This window comes from Patagioenas fasciata, chromosome 32 (genome assembly GCF_037038585.1).
Source record: "Patagioenas fasciata isolate bPatFas1 chromosome 32, bPatFas1.hap1, whole genome shotgun sequence".
In the NCBI taxonomy this organism is placed as follows: domain Eukaryota; kingdom Metazoa; phylum Chordata; class Aves; order Columbiformes; family Columbidae; genus Patagioenas; species Patagioenas fasciata.
Window position 1 is genome coordinate 1,144,990 of NC_092551.1, and position 26,244 is coordinate 1,171,233.

The following is a 26,244-nucleotide window of genomic DNA, read 5'->3' on the forward strand; positions in this document are numbered from 1 at the left end:
TGGACTGTTCCTCCATCTGCTTCAGAGAGCACGCTGTGCTGAGTGTCCTGGGGGCAGTTTTTGGCCCCTCACACCAAGAAAGCCCTTGTGGTGCTGGAGCAAGTTGAGAGAAGGGAATGGAGCTGGTGAGGGGCTGGAGCACAAGTGTGATGGGAGCGGCTGAGGGACCTGGGGGGTTCAGCTGGAGAACAGGAGCTGAGGGGAGACCTTCTGATCTCTGCACTGCCTGAAAGGAGCTTGGAGCCAGGGGGGTCGGGCTCTGCTCCCCAGGAACAAGCGCCAGGAGCAGAGGAAACGGCCTCAAGTTGCGCCAGGGGAGGCTGAGGTTGGATCTGGGGAACAATTTCTTCCCCAAAGGGCTGTGGGGCATTGGAACAGGCTGCCCAGGGCAGTGCTGGAGTCACCATCCCTGGAAGATGTATAGATGAGGAACATGGTTTAGTACTAGATTTAGGTTATGGTTGGACTCAGTGATCTCAATGGTCTCCTCCAGCTAAATGATTCTATGATTCTGGGCACACCTCGCTCACTGGGCAATATATACAGGTGCTGATAACCAGTGCCCTGAGGCTGTACCATGTGCCAGCAAGCTCTTAATATCCAGGAGCTATCTAATGTCATGTATGAAATTGCATCATGATTTACATTTGCATCCTGCTGGGCAGCTGTCTGCATCTCAGTAGCTGTCTGGCAGTGGTATGAACCATAGAACCATAGGATGTCCTGACTTGGAAGGACCCATCAGGATTGTCAAGTCCAACTCCTGTCCCTGCACAGGACACCCCACAATTCACCCCATGTGTCTGAGGACGTTGTCCAGTCTCTCCTTGAACACTGTCAGGTTGGGGCTGTGACCCCTCCCTGGGAGCCTGTTCAGTGTCCAGCACCTCTGGGTGAAGAACCTTTTCCTCATGTCCCACTGACCCTCCCTGGCACATCTTCTGCCATTCCCTGGGGTTCTGTCACTGTCACAGAGAAGAGCTCAGCCCTGCCCCTCCTGCTCCTGCTGAGGAACCTGCAGCCCCATGAGCTCTGCCCTCAGTCTCCTCTGCTCCAGCTGAGCAAACCCAGGGACTTCAGCCGCTCCTCATACGGTTTCCCCTCCGAACCCTTCACCAAGTTCATGTCCCTCCTCTGGACACCCTCCAGTAGCTTTATCTCCTTTTCTCCTGTGTCCCCAGCCCTGCACACAGTGAATGCTCCAGGTGAGGCCGCCCCAGCACAGAGCAGAGCGGGACAATCCCCTCCCTGCCCGGCTGGCCGTGCTGTGCTGGATGCACCAGGACACGGGGCCCTCTTGGCTCCAGGGACACAGGTGGCTCAGTCAGCAGCTTCTCTTCCGTAAAAGAAAGACTGAAGCTCAAAGTCTCTGTAGCTGAGCACCCTCAGGATGCATCCAGGGCTGGGGGGATGTGCTGACAGGCTGTGGGATGCTCACCTGGAGCTGGATCTGTGGCGTGAGTGTAGGGAGGGCTCAACCTTCCAGATGGAGCCTTGCTCCTGGGGCTGAACACAGGGTAGCGTGGAAGTGTTACCTGGACTGCTTGGAACACTTGTTCAGTGTCCCGCCTCACTTAGGAGGCCTGACCTGGGAAGAAGGGAGGAGCAGAGATGTTTTGAACATAGCTTGCTTTATTCTTCAGTGTTTAGCTCCAGAAATTCAGAGTCCCTGTTAGATATGGAGCATAATTGTTGATGTGGGCCTCCGGTGCTGACGTGGGGTTTCCATACCCTCATTGAAGGCAAGGAAGGGCTCTCCTCTACAAGAGTCATCATACCCGTTTTGTGGATGGGTGTTGGGATTCCTGTGCTGTAGCAGGAGGGGAGGAGTGCACTCACATGAGGCTGGGAGCCTTTCCACGGTGTGGGAGCATCTCCTGCTGCTGCAGCCAGGGAAACTTGGTACTTCACCTGGACATGGGAGAGAGAGATTTATGAGGTTTTCCAAGGGGAATTAAATCCCATGAAAATGGTTGGTCCTAGACATTGCCTCCTGCATGGAGCACTTTATCCACAACCCCTTTGGGATACAGTGACAAGAAGGCAAGTGCCTGTTTGCAGACTAGTTTCAGGCAAGTCAGTGGAAGAGCCATTCTGGAATGGTGGAGGGGTCCCTGTCTGCACTGGACAGAAGGTTTTCCCCTCAACCCAAAGACAGCACCCAGAGGATGGAGACCTTTAGCACAAAATCCATGTTTTACCATGAACATGTTTGTGTTGCTTTTTAGGACTCCAAACGCTTTGAAGGGATTGATGTGGACTTTAAAGAACTGGCCTATGAAACTCAGAAAACCCCAAATGTGGTTGAGGCCACCAATAAACCAGGTCTGTCCCAACAACTGGAGGACATTCAGAGTAGGTAGGTACAACTTCAGTCCCAGGATTTTGTCAGAGACTGGGATCAGCTCTAATAAGTTGGTTTAACCTGTGCTCCAAGGCTTTCCTTCTGGACTGTGCGTTCTTTGCATTCACACATTGAGTCTTTTTATTCATGATCCATCACCCTGAAGCCCCCAAGGTGGATTCTGGCTTTGCGTATGTGCAAACTCTTATCTTGAATATTGATTTGCACACATACAAAGCTAGGCACTCAGTTGGTTTTAATAACATGTGGCCTCACTGCCACCCCAAATTTGGTGTCTTAAATATCTATTTAGCAGTCCAAGCAGGGATATCTGCAGCAGAGCTGATCCCATGTGCTTTAATTAACAAAATTATCTTTGTGTGTGTACCCTTCACAGATGGTATAACTAAACTCCCTGAGAAAGACCTTAATGTCCAGAGATGGATACAGTTCTCACCTAACATATGAGCTACTCTACCTGGAACACACCTAACAAGTTAACGTGATAGCTGTTGTGTCAGTAATAACTATCCATTTAAAATAGAGATCTAATTTTACTTCCTAAACAGATAAGGCCCGTGTTCCCCACAGAGGACTAACTGCATGTTATTTATGAACTTTGAAAGCTCAGCAGCAGTTTAACATGTAAACACTGAGAGATTCATTTTAGAACGGAGCAAACAAGTTTCTTTTCAGGCTTCACAAGCACAAAAAGCTGAGTAGGTTTGAATCAGACTTTAAAATGTGCTCATTAGAATAAAAGCAGTTTTGGAAACTTTCATCCTAGTGTGAAATCACCTGTGGCAGTTGAGAGCTTGTCTAAAACAGTAAGTCAGACTGCAAAGCCTTTCTAGCCTCTTCTTCCACCTGTGTTTCTGCTTTTTGGTGAGGATTCTCTGACTCTTTGTCTGTTTGACCCTTGGGAGTGGAGAGAGATCTATGAGTTACTATGTGCTTTGTTATCTATTTGGAAAATGCTGTAAAGGACCAGCCTGCAGGCTCAGCTCATGTCTGGCATTTCCCCATGGGAGGGGAGAATCTGCTCGATAACCCAAACTGTAGCACGACACATTAAAGGATATTCACCCGCCTGTCCTGGGCTCTATTTTTCTGCTCTTCTCCCCAGGTTGTCCCTGTGTGAGAAGGCTTTGGCTGAATATTTGGACATGAAAAGATTGGCCTTTCCCAGATTTTACTTTGTTTCTTCAGCAGATTTATTGGATATTCTTTCCAATGGCACCAACCCACAGCTGGTAAGCCTTGCACTGTGTCACCTTCACATTTTCCAGCTGTCAGTAATGTCAGGGTGGAAGATGCTGTCTAGGGACTCAGCTGTAGCTTATCCTTTCTTGAGTGCCTTTTCTCCCACCCTCACTTGGATTAACAATAACTCTTTCACTGCTGGCCTTCATCTGTCGTCTCTGAAAGGCAATGCACACACTGTATGTTGTCCCATCTGTCCCTGGTGATGCTTGCAGATGGTTCTGAAAGCACTGCACAGAGCAGAGCTATGTTCTTGATACCATAAAAACAGTGGGTTTGTTTCTGCTGGGATACAGTGAGGTTGGGGGAAACCATTTCTTGAGGATCTCAACCAAAACTTGTTGCTGAGCTTGATTCCCCAAGCTGGGATGCCAGCAAACAGCATCTGTTGTTGAAAGAGCCACAGACCGATCATTCAAATGTGACAGTGTTGACAACCGAGGGCTTGGAGACGTCTCTGTTTTTAGGCAGAGGAGACATCTGCTAGTCAGCCACTTCTTCCTTCCCCCATGCAAAGGTCTTTGGGATGGCCTGTTTACAGGGGAAGAGCAGAACACAGCCTGGAAGAGGTAAGACAGCTGGTGGTCAGACAGTGGCTGTGGCCAAGGCAGGACTTCCTTGGGTTGCCACCCACCCCTGCACAGCTCTGCTTGGCCTTGTTTGGGACGCATCTTTTATTCAGAGGTTGGTGCATAAAACCAGTCAAAACGTTCACAGCAGAAGGCGAGTGTTGGATGATGAACAAAGTCCTAATTCTGTCTTTTGGTAGCGAGTATTTTCACTTTCTTCAGGCTTTCCACCATTTTCAGTATTGATGTGAGCACAGGAATGGAGCAGGTTTGCATGTGTATTTGGAAATGCTGTTGTTTCCCTCTAACCTTTAACGCTGCTTCTATCTGTGTCTGCTGCTGGGTGATTTCAGCCCACAGAGTATCATAAATACATAGTTGATTGATATTTAAAATGAAGAGGAAAAAAAAAACACAGGAAGCAAAGATACTGTGTTGAAATGCTCTGTTGAGTAAGAAGAAATTCCTGGTGTTTCCTGTTATTCAAAAGTATTTGCAGTAAAATCAAAGTAAATGTCAAGCAGTATCATACATAGATACACTCTCAGCCTTCCCAATGTAGTTTCAAAGTCTGATGATTCCTAAAGGAGCATTAAATACACAATGACATTATCCTCGTGAACTGGGTGCTGAACTTGTGCAGATTCAGGTGCGTTCGGGCTCTGGCAGCAGGATCGCAGCAAGTGCTGGGGTTGTGTCCGAACCCTCCAGACTGGACAGGGTCTGGGAAGGGGCAGCTGGGGATTTGTGACCAGAAGCTTCTACATGTAAGAAAAAGTTTCTACGGTTTACTTACGGTTTGAAAAGAGATAAGCTTATGGCCTCAAGATACGCTTAATGGCCTCAAGTTGTGCCAGGGGAGGTTCAGATTGGATATTGTAAAAAAATTCTTCCCAGAAAGGGCTGTGGGGCATGGGAACAGGCTGCCCAGGGCAGTGCTGGAGTCACCATCCCTGGAGGGGTTTAAAAGACATTTAGACGAGGTTCTTAGGGACATGGATTAGTGCCAGAGCTAGGGTATGGCTGGACTTGATCCTGAGGGTTTCTTCCACCCAAAATGATTCTGTGATCTGGGGGGATGCTGAGTGCCCTGTGCTTCTCAGAGTCACTTAGCACCTCCCAGGGTTTGGCCCTGCTTGTATGTGTGTGAGAAGCTGCGTCCACTTGCAGCACAGCTCATGAGAGGGAGGGTTGTAGTTCTTTGTGAGTCAGTGAGTCAGAATTAGATGGACAAATCCACCTCCACCCTTCCTTCTCTGAAAGCATCAGAGCATTGGGCATCTCACGCAGAATCCCAGAATGTCAGGGTTGGAAGGGACCTGGAAAGCTCATCCAGTGCAATCCCCCCATGGAGCAGGAACACCCAGCTGAGGTTCCACAGGAAGGGGTCCAGGCGGGTTTGAATGTCTGCAGAGAAGGAGACTCCACAACCTCCCTGGGCAGCCTGGGCCAGGCTCTGCCACCCTCACTGAGAAGAAGTTTCTTCTCAAATTTAAGTGAAACCTCCTGTGTTCCAGTTTGAACCCATTCCCCCTTGTCCTATCACTGGTTGTCACCGAGGAGAGCCTGGCTCCATCCTCCTGACACTCCCCCTTTATATATCTGTAAACATGAATGAGTCCCCCCTCAGTCTCCTCTTCTCCAGCTCCAGAGCCCCAGCTCCCTCAGCCTTTCCTCACACGGGAGATGCTCCACTCCCTTCAGCATCTTGGTGGCTGCGCTGGACTCTCTCCAGCAGTTCCCTGTCCTTCTGGAACTGAGGGGCCACAACTGGTCACAATATTCCAGGTGTGGTCTCACCAGGGCAGAGCAGAGGGGCAGGAGAACCTCTCTGACCTACTGACCACCCCCTTCTAACCCACCCCAGGTCCCATTGGCTTCCTGGCCACAAGGGCCCAGTGCTGGCTCATGGTCACCCTGCTGTCCCCAGGACCCCCAGGTCCCTTTCCCTCATTTCTCATCTCCCCTATGGGAGTTTTTCTACCTCTCTGCTGTAATTGAGAGAGGCAGCTCCTGTCTGGGACTGCTTTGGGAGCTTCCCCTTTCTGTGGGGACGTCAATCCTAGGAGAATCTCACCTTCATTGGCGTGGGGCGCGCAGTGATGCAGTTGTGTGTTACGCAGTGGTCTGGAAGAAGTGCTGGTGACCTGCTCAGCTCCCAGCAGGCAGATGCTGATGTTGAGAGCCCACAGCATCTCCCTGTTGGCTTTGCAGACTCAGATGGAGGTGAACAGGAAAGAACTGAATTATTCTTTTCCTTCTGGAAGAGTGCTTTTGGTGAACATGGTTGTTCTATAGGAGGTCTGGGCTGTTTATCATAGGTCTTAGGCAGAAATAAAGATCTTTCTTCTCCATGAAAGAGAATTTAGGATATTTCACTAGCACAAAATCAGTTTCTAGTAGTGGAAAAACAGGAAAGTTCATAGTGAAGAAAACTCCACGTTGTGCTGAGAATAGGATGAGGTGGAGAAATGGCTACAGACTTCTCATCACTACATGTAGGGAAATTTGGGGTAGGAGTCATGAGGTGTTTCAATGTTTTCTATGCTTTTGCTCTGTATGGAAGATTTCCCAATGGAGAAACATGATTTATTAAGGCATGTCTGTTTTCTAAATTACGTAGAAATAGGTGGAAGTATTACAAGAGACAGCAAGAGGCTTTTGTTGGCAGTATGTTGGCCACATTTGAGAAGATGTGGTGCTACCTAACTATCCAAGATATTTTGTTAACATGATTTTGCTTGTGACATGTATAGTGATCTTCATTCCGCTCGTCCTATCTCGGTTGCTTTATTTACACAACCCGTTTTGCAGGTGCAACGTCATCTTTCCAAACTCTTTGACAGCTTGGCCAGGATGAAATTCCAGCTGGACTCTGAGCAAAAGCCAACCAAGGTTGGCCTGGGAATGTACAGTAGAGAGGAGGAGTACGTCAGCTTCAGCGAGCCCTGGGACTGCAGTGGGCAGGTGAGAGGGAAGTCCTTGTCTATCAAAACTGTCCGGTGGAGTCTGCTCCCCTGCCCCTCGTGTGAGATCCCTTGCCAAGACGTCATAGAGCTTCACTGCTCTCCCTTGGTGCATGAGAAAAGCTGGAAGAGGTGGTGATTTAGTACCTCCTTACACCACAACCTTTCGTGTCACTCTGGATAGGTCCTCACTAAGGGGGGACGTGGATGTCGCAGTCCACTGTGAGAGAAAGAGCTGTGCCGTTTTTCTGACTAGGTTTTCAATTTGATTTTTTCTAAGACCTTTTGAAGGTTAGTCTTAAAGCTTGCTACAAATATCCTCGGTGAGGGAGGGGATGCAGACTGAAAAGAGACTAAGCTATTCCATAGTACCTCTGCACGGGTGTGTTTGGCAGGAGAAGGCCTTTTACCTGTTTCTCAAGTCTTCATTATTTCATACCACGAGTGAAAGTATGAAATGTAAGAATCAAGCTACTGCTCAGCTTATCTATCCTGGTAGTTTCACCTTTCTGCATGGTCTATTACAGGAAGCTAAAGTACGTAATACCGGCTGCTGAGCTCCCCAGCAATGGAGCTTGCTGCGTTCAGTCTGTCTTCTTGTTGAGGGCTTTGCCTGTGAAATATGAAATTCAGCAGGAATTGTGTTCCCAAGTTTGGCAGCATCTTTCTTCTGCTGCTGGCAGACTGCCCACATCCCACCAGGGATTCTGTCATGGCCTGGAGGTGGAACACACCTGACCAAATTATTCATTGACGGAGTTCATTTTGGTTCCTCCTGTAGCTAGAGTTCAAGAAAAAAATCTGTCTTCTGTTCTTGGTGTCTGGAAGTAGATGCTAATCCTACAGTACCAGAATTAGCCAAATCTACCCAGTCTGAAGGAGGCTGTGAGGTTTGGTTAACTCATAGAATGTCCTGAGCTGGAAGGGACCCACCAGGATCATGGAGTCCAAGTCCTGTCCCTGCAGTGACAACCCCACAGCTCACCCCGTGTGTCTGAGGACGTTGCCCAGTCTCTCCTTGAACACTGTCAGGCTGGGGCTGTGACACCTCCCTGGGAGCCTGTTCAGTGTCCAGCACCTCTGGGTGAAGAACCTTTCCCTCATGTCCAGTCTAAAGAGAACTGAGATGCTTGCCTCATTTCCTATCTTCACTAATTACCAAAGGCACTTAAGAAGAGCAAATGTGTTACTGGGATTTAATCTCTTTTCCAGGTTGAAGTCTGGCTCAGTCATGTACTAGACAGCATGAGGGCTACTGTGAGAGATGAGATGACAGAAGCCGTCATGGCTTATGAGGAAAAACCAAGGGAACAATGGCTCTTTGACTATCCTGCCCAGGTATCTGCCACTGCTTCTTATCACCACTCAGGCTGGCTCGTGGAAAGGTAGCTCTTGGGTTCCCCATCAGTCCTGCCCTTCCCTTCTTTCAGCAGCTGTGGACAGGCATGTTTCTGGCCTTCACCTTGCTATCCAGGAGAGAGGGAGGATGAGTTGTCCTTTATCCTGGCGGTCTCCTGATGGAGTTTTCAGGCTGAGCTCCATGCTCTGGTTGGGGCTCTTGGTTGGGTGACAGAGCCCAGGGGCTTGGGCAGTGCAGTCTGTACAGCCAGAGCAGTGAGAGGTGCAGCAGGAAGGCAAAGTGGTGAGGCCTGATAAGAGCGAAGAGCCCCTCAGATGCACCTCTGACAACCTCGTGGTCTCCAACTCTTCCTCCTCTGCTGTGTCAGGCATGTGAAAGGTGCTGATTTACTTATAACTAGCTGCTAAATGTGTCTATCACTGATATGGTGTTTTAAATGAATGTCATGGAGCAGATCCTTGTTGTACTGTCTGCTGTGACTACTGTATGAAAAAATACTTAATTTCATGTCACGGATGTTTCATCCTTGATCTCCCTGTGGATCCGACACTCTTGAACATAAGGAAGCTTTGGTATTTTCCCTGATACTGAACCAGCCTATTTCCCTAGGTGGCGCTTTGCTGCACCCAGATCTGGTGGACAACCGAGGTTGGGATTGCCTTTGCCAGGGTGGAGGAAGGCTACGAGAATGCGATGAAGGAATATCACAAGAAGCAAGTGACCCAGCTGAACACCCTCGTTACCATGCTGATCGGGCAGCTCTCCAAGGGCGACAGACAGAAAATCATGACCATTTGCACCATCGACGTGCATGCTCGGGATGTGGTGGCAAAGATGATAGCACAGAAGGTTGGTGTTGGCAGTTCAGCACAGTTCTGTGGGTGCTGGAGAGGGGGCTTCAGGGGGCCCAACCACTGGCCATTCAGATCACTGCCGGTCTCAGTGGGAGACGTATGACTAAATTTATTTCTACAATGTTTGTAGTAAGTGTGCAGAAAGCCCCTGTAAGCCTGCAGAGCTGTGCTGTGTCATGGCCCTGCAACACCAACTTGTAGTTGCTGCAGATTCACACCAGGAGTGAGAGCGCGGCACTGCGTCCTGGTGCCAAGACATGTGCTGGTGGATGATGGTGGTGTGTTGGGAGGCTGCTGGACTCAGTCTCAGTTTTGACTTTAGAAAGTAAGAAAAAGCATTCAAGCTTTGTTCTTTGTAGCGTCCTTTGTCTGGTGTGGGGCCACAGGGACTTATGTGGGACTCCCTTCTCCTGCAACACCTCTCCCACACTACTCCCCTGTCCCTGACACCATGCCAAGTGTTTAGCCTTGCAGGTGGGTGGGAAGATGCCCTGAATGTATTGGGTTGTGGCTCTTCCCTCATCTGTGTCATCTCAGAGGCAGCCAGGCTGCTCACAGGGTTTCTGTCTTCAAGGCTCAGCTGGGCTCAGTGGTGCCTCGGTCCAGCCTGGGGTGAAGTGATGCATCTGGACCTGCCTGCTGGTTGTGCAGAGAGCGCTGGCCATGCCTGTCTTTGTCCACCTGTCCCCAGTCTGTTTCCTTGGTGCTGTCTGCAACCTCTTCCTTGTCTAGATGGCCTCTGCTCCTTCTCTCACTCTGGTTGCGTTATGAGACCTTCTTCATGACTTGCTGCTTCTTAAATCTATTCAGGAGTCTTTTTGTAAGGCTCTTTCTCTTGGCCATTAATTTTTTCCTCTCCCACCAATGTGGTCACTAATTTGGTTCCTCCCCTTTACTGATGGGAGATGGGGAGGTGACATTTCTCACCGCATTGCAAGGAGGCGGCCTTCCTCACCACACCTGCCTTGCAGTGAGGACCAGTCATCCCCCATGAAAATTTTATAGCAGTCGCTATTTTGGCCCCCGAGCTGCATGTGTCTGGCATCCCCGGCCTTCCTGTGATGGTGTTTGTGGGTGTGTTGCAGGTGGACAATGCCCAGGCCTTCATTTGGCTGTCACAGCTCCGGCACAGATGGTCAGATGAGGAACGGCACTGCTTTGCCAACATCTGTGACGCCCAGTTCCTGTACTCCTATGAATACCTTGGCAATACCCCTCGGCTTGTGATCGCTCCGCTGACCGACAGGTAAGTCCCTGGGACACAATGTCATAGCTGGGCTTTGCCACACAGGTAGAGAGAGAGATGCCAACCAAAGATGGATTTAGTTCAGACACCTGTATCCCTCTTGTTCTGTCTCCATGTCCCAGCACTCCAGTGGTCGAGCTCTAACTCTTATCTGGTTTTTGGTGGTACCCTCTGGGGAATTTGTACATCAGATCCCTGGGTGGGATTCAGCTCACACATTAAAACACTTGTGGGTGTCTTCCTGTGCACAAGATGTCCACAGTCCATAAAGCTGGTGAGTCTAGAGAGCTTTCATCCCATCTTGAAGCAGACATCTACCTGGTTGCCTCAGTGGGGACACCTAGGGTTACTTGAGATACTCTGTGTTGTCCCACCTGGCTTCCAGCTGCCAATCCAGAAGTGTAAAAGTCTCCTATGGACCCCTTGTCATATCTCTCCACCCTATGTGACATTTCAGCAACCAAGAGCATCTCAGGTGGCTCTAGTCACCTGTGTTAGTCAGCTGCGTCAAGCCCCCAGGTATCATCAGGTTTTGTTGGCTATATTGACTACACCTCTGTGGCTTATACAGGTAGTATAGATACTCACATGTGGACACCACCCCAGTGTCCATCATCAACATGATGGAGAAACTTTGGGACTTGCTGCAGCTTTGAGTTGGGTTCACTCATAGGCCACCTGAGCAGGTTTCTGTCAGTGACAGGTCTTCCAGAAAAGCTGTCCTTTTCTCATACTGCCTGAGATGTGCCCAATATCCATGAGTTGTATGAGGATCCAGAGAGAACACAAGCTGGACATGAAGAGGTTTGGGCAGACCTTGGTGGAAGATGAGTATCTCTTGGAGAAAACAGAGCTGAGCAGAGGTGGTAATTAATGCCAAGAAGGCTTTCAGCTCAGACATGACCCCTGCTCACGTACAGCTTTTCAGAGGAGAGGCTCTGCTGAGTGCAATGCTCTAGTGCTATTGCCCTGCAGCCCACAGTTGACCTATTGGACATATTTCCTTTTTTCATTCATCATTCACTGTGAAAGATGTTACATCACCCTGACCCAGTCACTGCACCTGACCATGAGCGGAGCACCTGCAGGCCCTGCGGGCACTGGCAAGACGGAGACTACGAAAGATTTGGGGCGAGCCCTGGGCATCATGGTGTACGTGTTTAACTGCTCCGAGCAGATGGACTACAAGGTATGGCTCCCACCTCGGCTGCAGTGCGGTCACATGGGGCTGGGGATGCTCAGGGCCCGAGCAAACCTGAAGGATGAGAGTAATCCAATGGTACCTGGGGTGCATTAGGAGAGGTATGACCAGCAGGTCAAGGGAGGTTGTTCCTTCCGCTCTGCTCTGCCCTGGTGATGCCACATCTGGAGTTGTGTCCAGTTCTGGGCTCCCCAGTTTAAGAAGGAATAACTGCACAGAGTCCAGCAGTGGGCGACAAAGATGCTGAGGGGTCTGGAGCTTCTTTCTTGTGAGGAGAGACTGAGAGAGCTGGAGCTGTTGAGCTGGAGAAGAGAAGCTGAGAGGGATCTGATCAATGGGATCAATATCTCAGGGTGGGTGTCAGAGGATGGACCAGACTCTGTTCAGTGGTGCCCAACGCCAGGGTGAGGGACAACGGGCACAGACTGAAACACAGGAGGCTCCATCTGAACATGAGCAGAAACTTGTTTGCTGGGAGGTGCCAGAGCCTGGCCCAGGCTGCCCAGAGCGGGTGTGGAGTCTCCTTCTGTGAGACATTGAAACCCGCCTGGACCCACCTGTGTGATCTGCTCTGTGACCCTGCGTGAGCAGGGCTTGGACTGGGGGATCTGCAGAGGTCCCTTCAGCCCCACCAGGCTGGGATTCTGTGATCACCTCTCTCCAAATCCCTGCTACACTCCTTTAAGCTGAATGCCTTTTCCTTCTCCTCCCGTTCCTTCTCTAAGATTTGCACAAGGTTCTTCAGGAGGCAGAGACCCGAACTATCTTCTCTGCCTCATTATGCATTTCCCTTCCTTTCTGGAGTTAGATTTCATGTGTAATTCTTCAAAAATGTTGGTCTGTTCAGTTGAGACCAAGGCTGTGCTGATAGTTGGACCCTGGTCGTTTCTTCTCGGCGTGCTCGCGACCTGGCAGCCCCTGGCACGGGGAGGGACCTGTCCTGGTTTTCTCAGGATCCTCTCCCAGAATAAACCCAAAACATAGTGAACCTTCAGCCGCTACAGAGCACTGAATCATGAGGCTGAGTCTTGCTCTCTGCCAGTCTGGCACGGTACAGTGATTTTGGTAGCCTCGGATCATATTTCATTTAGCTTATGGGCTCTCCCAGGAAACGGGACCATCAGTAATTCAGCACAAGTGACCTTTAAATGAAACTGGTGCACAGATATATCGAGAAAGTGCAATTAGCAGATAAAGTGGCAAGCTGCGCAGAGCTATAAATATTATAATTGAGTTGTGCCTGCTGTTTCCATGCACTTTTCTAAATACCCACAATAGACTGTAAATTGCTATAAATAAACAGGCTGGGAAATAAAATCAGTTTTTTGCTGGAGTTGATTCCATTTATGATTTCACTCTTGTAATCTTTGTTTTTGTTTTGTTTTTCCAGTCTTGTGGGAATATTTACAAAGGCCTTTCCCAGACGGGAGCCTGGGGCTGTTTTGATGAATTTAACAGGATCTCAGTTGAGGTCCTTTCTGTGGTTGCTGTACAGGTGAGTGGAGAAACACTCATAAATAAATACAAACAGAGCAGAGCCGTTCTGCAGTCTTTGGAGCAAGGGTAAAAATGGCAATTGCATATTGCCGGTTTCAGTTCTGTGTATAGGCAGGTGTGGGATTAGATCTCAAGATTAATCACATGAATATCACAGCACTGCCAAGATGTCGCAGTTACGTGCTGCAAAGATATTTGTCACTTTTCTTGCCCCAGTTACAGCATTTGTGCCAAGACAATTCTTTGTAGCATCTTTTCCCGGACCACTACGCACCATGGCTCTGTACCTGTTCCTCCTCAGGAAAGCACTCGTGTCATTAATCTGCTGTGAGATAATTGCAGCACATCGTTTCAAGACAGAGAAGCTGCCTTGACTTGCGGCTGCTCAGTCTGCAATGTAGGGAATAATTTTCACAGAGGGGAAGAGGGGTGTTTGGGGCAGATCCGCTGGACTTCTGGGGGTTCCTTATCACCCCTGGTCAGGCACAGGTTGTGTGTCATACTCAGGAAATGGGAATACATTCAGGATTAATTTTCTTAACCTGTCTCCAAAACTATATGGCTGTGGATTTAGTTCTGGTGTCTGTAACGACAGCTCTGCCAAGTGGCTTTGGAAGGTATTCCTGGCCAACTGGCACCATTCCTTGGAGGAATGTGTGCAGCCCCGTGGTGCTCCCAAAAGCCAGTGTCAGCTGGTGACACTCGGGAGCTGGAATCTGGGGCAGATCTGCGGCCCTTGCTGACGCGCTTGCCCAGGGTACCCTGACACCGTGGGATTAAACCTGGGACAGAGCTATTGGAGCGGTGCCCAGCTGGGCATGGGTGTTTCCCCTGGCGAATGGTTTCTCATCTCCTCTGTAGTTCAGCTGCTCAGTGCATTGTGTTGGTGAGTCTCGTGTGAAGCGCAGCAGCATCCCTGGAGAAGGGCTGGAAGGGAGACTGGCCTCCCCGTCGTGCCAGAAAGTCCTGTGCTCTCGTGCTTATATATATAATCTGTCACTTCGCGTCCTCCTTCCCCTCCTCTTACCAGCCCATGAGGAAACCTGGCATTATTTTATACAGGGGAAGCCTTGGGGGGCTTCAGTGCAGAAAACTGAGGTGCCAAAGTGCCCAAGTTCTTCAGGATCCAACTGTCAGCTGAGTGCGTGTTTTAGGATCCTAATATCTGATTGAGGTGCTGAATTGTTCCTGGACTCCCTTTTGGGCTCAGTGTTATAGAAAGATATAAAGCTCAGAAGTTTCTACACTTCTGTAAATGTTTCGGTCAAAGACATTGTTCTTAACCCCTCCATGAACTCCTCATTCTTCTCATCTGTTTCACTCATAATTGGTACCTTATGTGGCATCCCAGAGAAGCCCCAGGCAGGTACAAGAGTTTATGTATCATTCCCTCTCAATTTCTCTTCCGTCAGGTCCTAGTTTAAAGTTGTCATTGAAAAAAAGTCTTTGAGGATCTTGAAATAAAAAGGGAAGCTGAACAAAAGAAGCCCAGGAATGACTCAACTGCTAATGGTTCCCTCGCTCCTGGCTGGAGCGTGGCAGCTGAAGAAAGCGGCACGGCCGTCATTCCATCATGGTGTCTCCTGGCTGCTATTAGGAGTGTTACCATGGCGATGTTTAATTGGCTGTCTTACTCATGCAGCTGATGTCGATATGGTTCCTTACAGGGAAAAATTCGATTAATTGCTTTACTTTGAGATGGCAAACAGTAGTGAGGTTAGAGCGGTGAATAGAGAGAGATTTGCCCCTCGCTGAGGTGCTGTTTGCAGAGAGGTGAACTCCTCGGAAGGAGAGGAATGAGCAGAACAAAGCTGCAATCAGGCAAATATAAAAAACAATATAATATTAGTGAGTGAAGGTGTTAGGAGAGGTTTTACAGCTTCTGCCTTCTGGTTTTGGTTTTAAATCAAACATCTGATGTCCCAAAATCTTTAAAAGTGATATCAAGTGGTCAGTTTACAACTGAGCTGAGGCCAAGCTTATTGGGAGGTGCTACCCCTTCTCTGGGCCTGGTCAGGGAACGGAGCAGGCACAGGAGGGTTTTGGGATGTCCTGAAGAGCAACGCTGTGTGGGGAGAGGTGAGATGGGTAAAGGGAATAATGGGCCCATATTGTGATAGACTTTGGGGAGTGCGTTTGGGTGTTGGCTGTGTTGTGGATACCTGTACTGCCCTGTGTCTCTCTCACACATCAGACCTCTGCTGGGCTGGCTGGTTCAGAGATGGTGGAGCCTTTGGTGGTGTTTTTGCTGTGAGATGTGCTGAGCAGTGTCCCACAGGTGATGTCAAAAGCCAAGGTGAATGCAGGCAGTGCTGGGGACATTTCCCGCTCCTGAGTTGCTCTTCCTGACCCACGTTCATCATTGTCTCATGGAGCAAAGGTGTGAAGTCTTGCAACTCCTTTTCATTTTGACTTTCCACTCTCTTCAGCTCTTTTTTCTGCTTTGCCAGAGTTTGACTGAGATGGGAAATTGATATTGCCATGCCGATGTACTCCAAACACTGTATAAAGCTTTATGCTGCCGGTAAAAAATAAAACAGTGATTAGCCCCATTTGTCACGAGGCCAAGAGTAACGAAGGAAGCGCCGTTGTCTGATGTGTTTTTCATAAGTGAACGCTGATACTATAGTACTGTCTTGATTTCTAGGTGAAGAGCGTGCAGGATGCAATACGGGAGAAGAAGAAATCCTTCCATTTTCTTGGAGAAGACATCAACTTAGTACCATCAGTAGGCATTTTCATCACCATGAACCCTGGTTACGCAGGGCGAACAGAGCTACCTGAGAATTTAAAAGCTCTCTTCAGGTGAGTCCAGGTCAGGGTTTGTGACCTGGCAGAAACTGTCTTTTGGAACATCCAGGCTCGACCTCATGTCCTTGGGGAATTCACTTGCATAGGGCATTCGCAGGTAGTTTAAGCCTTGCACAACAGGCCTGGGTCTGGGCACGCACAGGCAGGGCAAAGGAGCTCTGTCCCTTGTCGTGGGGAAGGCAGAGGGTGACCTGGCTCATAAAAGAAGGCCTAGAAGATGAAGCTGCAAATGCGCTGCCTGTAAGACCTGTAGTCAAGAAATACTTGTTCTGCAATGCCTCCTCACCTGTCATTTTAGGCCGTGTGCGATGGTTGTGCCAGACTTTGAGCTGATCTGTGAAATTATGTTGGTGGCTGAGGGATTCATCGAGGCCCGGGTGTTAGCCAGGAAGTTCATTACTCTCTACCAACTCTGCAAAGAGCTCCTGTCCAAGCAGGTGAGCCTGATTCTGTGGCTGAGTGGTATGATGAATCTCCAAAATCAGCAGAAACATGGCACTGTGCTGCTCAGCTCCATGGCTAACGTTTCACAGCTTTTATTTAATGGCTGCATTTGCACTGGCTGCTGGGGGAGGAGAGGGTTGGTGATCATCGGAGCAATAAAATTTTCAGACTGCTTTACTGGAGCATCTGCAGGGACAAAAGCATTTGACCAGCTGCATTAATGGGAGACCTTTCAGTGAGTTTAAATGACACCATGTTTGGGGTAGTATTCAGTGACCTTTTGCTTTCCAGTCTCTTCCTATTGATTCTCCTGCCTGCAAAGGGTTTATGGTGTCCCTCTCTGAGTTCAGCCTTAGGCTGGTTCCAGGTCTTGTTAGAGTTACTGTCAGTGCAAAGCAAATCAGATTTTTCCTTGTCATTATTTGTGTAGATCGAAGCTGGGTCCAGAGGAGACCTGAATCAGGGTTCCTGATGATACAAACCTGATCTTGGCTGTGCCAGCATGAGGCTGGGTGGGATATGCTCTGTCGCAGAAACTTGGTGCTGTGCCTTGAGGGGCCTGGTGGAAGCCATGGCCTCCCACACAGAGCAGTCAGCTGTCGAGCTGTGCTCTGGAGGGTGTTAACAGGACAGAAATATGAACAGTTGTTTGTTGGCTTGAGAGTTCTTCTCATGCCGTTTTGTGGTACTTTTTCAGCAATGTCTTTACTGACCCCTTATTCCTGGACCTCCTCTGAGACCAAACAGGCTTGTCATCTTGTGATGGGCAGGGTGGAGAAACTTGGGTCTTTGGGGCCTCATAATGGACTCACAAGCCTTTCACCTTGGTGGCTCCTGCAGATGCAGGGGGCTGGCTGGCCTTGCTATAGGTGCTTTATGATTTAGGTGAAACAAATTGCTTTGGTCTCTGGAGTGCAAATCCTGCTGCTGTCTTACTGCCAACTGTGAGCCCATGTGATGGTCTGAACAGCTGAATTATTTGACTCTTTAATACTGTCCCTGACGGGAATCTCACCTACTGAGATGGAAACCAGGTCACTCAGGCTGGAGAAGGTCTCTGGCCACAATGCAAATAACAGATTTAGATGTATTTTCATTGCTTACTAGTCTGGCAGTTTGGGAATGGTGGTTCTTCACCCTACATGGTACTGTCTAAGCATAAACTCATGCCTCTTTTTTTTTCTTCCTCTGGTGTAGGATCACTACGACTGGGGCTTGCGTGCCATTAAGTCAGTGCTAGTTGTTGCTGGCTCCCTCAAGCGAGATGACCCAGAGCGACCCGAAGACCAGGTTCTGATGCGCTCTCTTCGTGACTTCAGCATCCCCAAGATTGTGACGGATGATGTGCCGGTGTTTATGGGGCTGATTGGGGATCTATTCCCTGCACTGGATGTGCCTCGGAAGCGTGACCTGAATTTTGAGTCGTTTGTGAGGCAGGCTGTGCTGGACCTCCGGCTGCAGGCTGAGGACAACTTTGTGCTCAAAGTAAGACCAAGAGATCTTCTGCTACACCCACATCGCCATCAAATCATTTGGGTTTTCTCAAACAGCTTTGCTTCTACAAAGAGAGCTCTGCACAGCATTGTCCTTGCAGGCAGATCTCGCTGGAGGGCAGTCAGCTGTGCTGGGTCTGAGGCAGTTGCACCTGCTCCTGAAGTCAGCACTGGATCAGTCTCTGGGCTTCCAAAGGGGCCAACTTTTGTAGGCTCATGAAAGTGTAGCCCCTGGAGAGCAGGGCCTCATCAGGTGGTGGTTGTCAAGTATAAACAGCGCTGAAAGTTTATCCGCAGGCTGAGGATTTCACCCATTGTGATTAGAGTGGCTGGACCAAACTCAATTGTCAAATCTGCTTGTGTCTCAGGGTCACGTCTTTCTAAAGAGGTGGCCCAGTGGGACCTATTTTATAGACCTGAACTTCAGTTTGGCATCTTTGTCTAAAATTTGGGAGTGTTTTTCTCAGGTGGTGCAGCTGGAGGAGTTGCTGACGGTCCGGCACTCTGTCTTCGTGGTGGGTAACGCGGGCACGGGCAAGTCTCAGGTGATGAGATCCCTGAACAGGACTTACCAGATAATGAAGCGACGTCCTGTCTGGACAGACCTCAACCCCAAGGCAGTCACCAATGATGAGCTCTTTGGCATCATTAACCCAGCAACAAGAGAATGGAAAGACGGTAAATGTCATTTCATGTCTGAAATATGTAGATAAAGACGGGTATTTTTAATGAATTTCCCGAGCAGCAGCAGGGTGACTGGTTCTTCATGTGCAGGTCTGAGAGCCCAGGTGCTTGTCTGCTGCCTACAGCCACATGACAGTTTGTTGTTGAAAGGATACACAGGATGTTTTAGCTCTTTGATCTTCAAATGGGAAATATAGCATAAGCCTACTTGATCCTATTGCCCTAAGAATAATTTTAATGCCCATTAATACCAACACTTACCAGTTCCTAAGTGGGGCAGGCAGTTTTTGGGAGTTGGCTGGACCAGTGATGGAAGAGATGTCCCTCCTGCACTGTGGTGTGCACTGGGACCCCAAAAAATGTCCCATCCCCAGGTTTTCATTGCTGATAGCACGCACAGCAGCCTTAACGTCAGTTTTTCCACTCAGTATGGCTGCCCGATCTCTGTAGCACACCAGCGTTTGCCAAGCTGTTGATCCTGCTTACTCCTGAGGAACATTTCAAACTTGCTGGAAGATTACAGAAAATCTGGAGTGGAAATGTTGGGTTGTGACTGATACATAAAGGCAGCTTCGATTTACGTGTGCGGCGGGTTTGGGAGGTGTGGGGGAGGTGAGGGAAGACATTACCATGAATCATCCACAGCAGCAGATGAGCTGCCACCCACCTCCCCTGGCCCCGCCATGGACCCTTCCCGACCCCCTGCTTTGCTCCAATGCCAGGTTAATTTCTTTCTAATTGTAATTAGGGAGCCTAAATCAAAGTGGCAGAGGGACGTGCAGGGTACAGCCTGAACTGTGCAGACTGGCTGCAGCAGTGGCTGCAGATCGAGGGCAGCGGTGACACCGAACAGCAGGAGGGACATTTTACAGGTGACTGTCCGGTGGTTTCTGGCCTGCGATGGTTTAAATGAAATAGTGGCACTCCTCCCTGAGCTTTCAAGGCAGATATTTTCTGCAGTAACCATTCCTGAAAATGTTGTTTCATGTTGTCAAAGACCAGCAAGGCAATCTTCACCACAGCCTAGCAAGAGGTGACCTGTTCCCTTACGGATCAGCCCCTGCTTTTCCGCTCCCCAGTTTTATCCTGTCACATTATCAGAAGTTGAAAAGGTCCTACATGTTAGGTGGTAAAAGGTCCCATATGGGAATCCCAAAAGTGTTCTTTGCAGAACAAAACTCTTCTTTTAAACCCCAAGAGAGCCGTGTGCTGTGGATGCACAAGGTCAGGACAGAGGCGCTTTCCTCTCCCCGCTGCCGCGGTGTATCCGAGGGAAGCCCTGATGCCCTGAGACAGCAACTGTTTCTGATGCTAATAATGTCGGAGTGGTTCCCAAGGCGTGTGTCCAACACGTAAGGAACTGGCTGGAGGCAGAGGCGCTGAAGCGTTATTTTTGTTGACCCGGTCTCGGGATCACACACCTGTTCCAGGTGAGCCGTTCTGCATTTGCTGAGCACAAGCTTTGTCTTCAGTCAGATGGTGCCACCAGCTGTTCCTGATCTGGATCACAAAGAAATAGCTTGTCCTGGAGAAAAAAAGAAAAAAAAAAGAGTTCTTGTCGCAATTCACTGGAAGAGAGGCTTTTTTTTAATGTTTGCCTGATGTTTTCTCATGAAGACCAGCATCTCCCGAGGTATTTTCACATGTAGAGGAGAGCAATAGTTTTGTGGAGTTTTCATTTGCTCTGCAGTGCTGCTGCTCTATTCCCAACCTTCGTGGTCTTCTTAACATTCATTATTTACTCCCCTTGAGACTCTGTATCCTCTCTCTCCTTGATTTTACCAACATTTTGTTCTGTCATTCAATGTCGTTCTGTGCTTGTTCTCCCCTCAGTCTCACTAAAGCCATGACCCAGCGTTTAATGCATCTTGATTGCCCTGATACACTTTGAGCCACAAAAAAATATTTATAAGGATTTCCTAGGCATATTCAGGTGGTTTTCTCTGCATTGTATAACTCATGCCGCCTTTTGCCTTTGAGTAGCTACTCTACATTTTTCTTATCCCTTATGATTCTCAGTGGGAATGAAGCTCGTGCGTAGGTCTGCAATCATTTTCAGTAGTGATAACTGATAACCCTTTTTTCACTTTAAAGCAAACTAGAACCGTATTGTGATATAGTAATATTTACGTATAGGCACATAGAGTTTTGCATGTTTGAGAGGAAAGCATTAATTAGAGTAATTTTTACTGTGTTGCTGGAGAAAACCGTTAGAGCAGGTGTCAAGTTCAGTGTTCATCACCATCTTCCTGTCACCCTCCCAGGCCTGTTTTCATCAATCATGCGAGAGCTGGCCAACATCACGCATGACGGTCCCAAGTGGATGGTACTAGATGGAGATATTGATCCAGTGTGGATTGAGTCTCTTAATACTGTGATGGATGATAATAAGGTAATGAATATAAGTTAAAGAAGGAGATATTCTTTGACTGCATGGCATGGTTCAGCCTAAAAATGCAGATGCTGAAATAACACCTCCTAGAATAATGCGGTTGTGTTTCTTCAGATACACCAAACAATATCACATATAGAAAATGGTGCATGAGGGGAAATAGCTCAAATCATGGTTTCATTGTAATTTCCCTTCCTGGAACTGGGCTCATGGATAATCACAGGTGTCCTGATTGTAACTCCAGGCCCTTCAAAAATAGGGTGGGGTCATAATTCCACACCTTTTTCCGCCGCTCGAAGGGAGTGCTGTTCCTTTGAGTCATGGAAGACAGTTCTACTACCTGCTGGAAATCAGCTGCATTCCCTCAAGGAACTGTGCTGGCAGCAACCAAGCTTTTTAGTGCAAAGTGCTGAATGCTTTTCATTCCTGTTCCTGGGGAAGATGTCATTCTGTCTGTCTGTCTGTCTGCCCAATGCAGGTGCTGACCCTGGCGAGCAATGAGAGAATCCCTCTGAACCCAACGATGCGGTTGGTGTTTGAGATCAGCCACCTGCGCACAGCCACCCCAGCAACCGTGTCCCGAGCGGGTGAGTCCTGGCCTGAGCTCCGCACTGGGATTTGCCGTGAACCCAGGAGGATCTCGTGCCATTAACCAGTCTTCTGTTGGCCAGCTTGACTCCTGTTGCAAGTACCCAACCTGAGATCACAGCGGCCGTGGGTGGACAGGGCAGGTTTCTGACAGACAAACTGAGGATCCTGACCCCAAATGCACATGTGGAGCTGTCATCATCCTGGAGATTTACCCAGAGCACTCTGACTGTTGGTGGGTGATCATGGCTTCAGCGTTGCTGAGTGCTCCTGTTGTGCAAAGCCCTTTGGATGGACTTTATGAGGAGAAGGACAGTATCTGTCTCAAAGAGTTCTTGATCTTCTGAAGAAGTGCATGAAGTATGGGAGAAGGGAATGGAGGTGTCCCCTAGTTTTACACATGGGGAAGTGGGGCCCAGAGCAATGAAACTGCTCAGACAAGACAATGTTCTGAATTTAGGGCAAGGTCATGAAAAGCGCCGTGGTTTCAAGGGTGAAGTTTCTTCACTGTTCATGTTTCTACTCTGCAGTGGGGCAGGAAAAGGGGGCAGGTAATGGGACGTCCCGTCATATTTGATAGGGTTTTAGTTGTGTGAAAGTACCTGGTAAACTCTGCTGGAAGAAAGGAACAGTTTCTGCTATGTCTTTACTATATGTTCTCTCTTACCCTGGGCCTAAAGGGATCCTGTACATCAACCCGTCGGATCTGGGCTGGAATCCTCCAGTGAGCAGCTGGATCGACAGGCGAGAGATCCAGTCCGAAAGAGCCAACCTGACCGTTTTGTTTGATAAGTACCTGCCCATTTGCCTGGACACCCTCAGAACAAGGTACCATCTGATGAGTGATTGTGTCACCCGTGGTGAGGGCATGGGGACACCTGCCACTGTCCAGCCCAGCTGTGCTGCGCTGGGTTGTGCTGCACATGATCCTCCTTGCCCCTGGAAGCCCTGAGCATCATTGGCTTAAGCTCAGAGAACCAGCAGGGCGAGGTGGGCAAAGTGACGCTCCTGCCTGTATCGTGTTGGTCAGATCTGGTTTTCATCTGATTTTGATTTGATTTTTATTGTATTTCCTGTATCAACTCTCTATCTCTTGGAAAATAATTCCGGCAGATCCCAAAGAGAAAGCTTTTCAGCCTCCTGATGTGTCAGGCTAGACCTGAGCCCACTCCACAAGTTATTTTTCATTAAGAACTTGGGTATTTGGAAGGGTCTTAGTGCTTCTTGGCTTGATTTGGCTTTAAAGCAGTGTCCACAGGGAAGTCATGTGGTTCTTGCTTATCATCATGTGAAACCATTCTCTTTCTCATACTGTGGTGAGGACTGGCCAAAGTAGAGTCCCAGAAAACTTAAGGGAGCATCTCCCATCCTCTACTTGCTTCCTATAGTTGCACTTTCCTTTAAAAACAAAAGAAAAATCAGTGAGCATGGGAGATGTCAGCCAAAAGGGGGATGTGTCAGAAGGGTCTGGAATCAGGACTTAAACATTGTGCTAGGGAACTTCTCTCTGTGGGACCAAGTTGGTTTTGACTGTTGGTAGCAAAGTCAATCGGACGTTTCCCATTCTGTTTGCTGAACATTGTCTCAGAGCGTGAAATCCACGGGATTAGCTGCAGGCAACCCTGAGCTGAGTGTTTTGGTAGCTTGCTTAATTCAGAAATCGTAGAACCAACCTTTCAAATAGCTATAATTACTTTATGGAGGACTTCAGTGCAGCTACAATATTAGTTTGGAATTCTGTAAGTGTAGCTTAAATGAATGTAAAATGGCAAGATGAAAGGGTTTATTTTATTACTCCTGTATTTGACCGCTTTTGAACTCATCGTGCTCGCAGGAAATCATTGCCTTTAGCAAGTCTTCCATTCTGCTTCTTTCAAGAAGATCAAAGTTTTAAAATGCTTGAAACTTCTGATTATTGTTATTACTTGTATATGTGCCGGTGCCAGCGGGTCTGAGTGTGAGAATGGGTGTTCTCTTTATTGTACCTGGGAATAGGACACGTACCGCTGACAAGCAGAATGCCAGTATTCTGAAAGAGCATTTCTAGTCTTCCTGGGTTGTGATGGACGTATTGCTTTCTAATTTCCATCCCTTAGATTTAAGAAGATTATTCCCATTCCTGAACAGAGTATGGTTCAGATGTTGTGCTACCTCCTTGAATGTCTCCTGGCAGAGGAGAACACACCTCCTGACTGTGCCAAGGAGCTTTATGAACTTTACTTTGTCTTTGCTGCCGTCTGGGCCTTTGGTGGATCAATGTTTCGAGATCAGGTAAGACGGAAGATGCCTCTTCAGCATCTTTCACACAGTTTGTTTGTGTGGTTTTGTGTTGTTTTGATTTCTTCATACTTTCTGAAACATAGTGCTATGCCAGTAATGCTGTTTTCCTGGGGCTCTCATATAGGTGATAATAAACTAGAAACACAACAATTCCTTTTACGAAAGGCCTCGTTATCCAGGGTGTAACACCACCGGAGAACAGCTGAGGGGTCAGTGGTAAAGGTGGAGGGATGTTTGCTTATGCAGATGCATTTCACTGGGGAGAAACATAAGGTTAACTTATAGAAGCCTGTGGATGTGCATAATGTGATCAAATTAAGACTGATTTATCAGATGGATGTATCAGTGGAGCAGTCTTTCAGCCTTCTGACTGCACAGGTAGACGTGCTACCTAACACAAACCAGCCGGTGTTTTGTCACCAGGGCAGAGCAGAGCCGGAGGAACAACCTCCCTTGACCTGCTGGTCATACTTTTCCTAACGCACCCCAGGTGCCATTGACTTTCGTGGCCACAGGGGCACACCTACTCTTGGGTGGTTGCATCCCCTAGTCAGAGGACGCCTTATCCTCAGATCTAAAGTGTGTAGTCCTGATGTCTGGGTCTGCCCACACTGCACTGCTGTCAAGGGCTTGGAGATCCACGTCTGATCTCCGCTGGGCTTGTGTCAAACTCTGTGTTGTCTGGACTATGCGGGAGGTCTCTCCACGAATGTAACACCAGACACCCCTCCCCAGCTCGGGTGGAGGCACTGCCGTTCTTGATGGCTGCTCAAGTGCTCCCAGGGGTCTCTTTGTGTGTTTTCATGTACCTTAACGCCAGACCTAGAGTGTCTGCTGGTCTCTTCAGATTTGCTCCATGCCAAGGATCAGATGCTTCAGGAAGTGCTGAACAACACAGCTCAAGCTCAGCTGGGTGCTCACTTGGTGCCATCACACCTTGTGACCATTGAATGACCTGTGCGAGACCAGCTTCCTTGGTCCTTGTGGAGCCTCCATTTCCCATGTGCCAGCTGGGAAATACTCAGCCTTAGTGTTGCCAGTCTAGGATGACTTAAAGAAACAAAACAAAACACAATAAAGCCTGGGAAGCACTACTTGTCTTTGCTTCAGCAGTACAAGCGCAAGTATGCTGGTGTGCGGTGCTGTGGCAGCTGGCCGCTGTGTTCCCCGTGCCGCACAGTCAGTCTCGGGTGCATCAGGCCGGGCTCCTGCCTGCGGTAGTGGCTCTGGGTGGGCTGCAGGAGCAGCTGCAGGCACAGCGACCCTCCGGGAGGCTCCGCCGGGAGCCTGGCTGTGCGTTACTGCCCGCGATGCTCTGTAAATGTCAGAGCTGAGAGTGCGAGGGTACAGCAGTCCGAGCAATGGGGAGCCTGATGAAAAATGATCCAATATAAAATCTGTTTATTGCTTTCCACCGAAGGTGCCCTTCGCGCTGACCTTTCGCGGCCGAAATGTCAGGAGAAACAGTCTGGGAGGCTTCCCACTACTCGGTGCTTGTTGGTGGGTAGCGGGGCCCCTGTATAAAAACAGATGATAGATTTGCCATTTCCTGGCTCTGAAATTAGCGGTAATCCATATGGGGTTTTTATTAAGGAAGTGGTTTGAATTCCACACCGTTCTGGCAATAGAGCTGGGGCTGGAGTGGCTCCATTTAACCGCGGGGTCAGGGAGGGCGGGCAGCGCGGCACAGCGCGCTTGCAGGCGGTCTGGCTGTGCGGGGTAAGGGCACCCTTGTGGGAAAGCTTTTAGCAGCCACGCACGTCCCGCTCCACTGCGGGCTACTCTGCTGCCGCTGCCGAGGAGTTATAACAACAGGAGAATGGAGAATTACAGGGATTCTGCCTCTCTGAATAGCATGAGTCTGCAAAATCGTGGATACTATTAATGTGTTTTTCAAATCCACTGGTCTTTTGAGGGACTGTGGCTCAGGAGGCTTTATGGAGGACACTTGGTTCAGTTCAGCAACAAACCCAGGTTTCCTTATGGAGGCCGAGCAGCCTATGGACAATGTGTTGGTGACCCCACATTGTATGGCTATGGGGAGGAGAGACCCGCAGACACCCCAGGAACAAACTGTGCTGTTAAAACGGGCTAAATGATGCGTCCGGTATTTCACAAACATCTTTCTCACAGCAATTTTCCTCTCCTCCTCCCCTCCACCTCTCTCCAGTTCCCATTGTCCACATGGGAAGGTGTTTGGGCAGAATGGCTGGCCCAATGTCATACAGGAGACCTAGGGCAGAGGAGGGGAC

General features: G+C 48.9%; 1 pseudogene; it reads left to right on the top strand.

The window, feature by feature from the left end:
• Nucleotides 1-26,244, top strand: part of LOC136111380 (dynein axonemal heavy chain 9-like) — a 122,964-nt pseudogene that overhangs the window by 41,136 nt on the left and 55,584 nt on the right.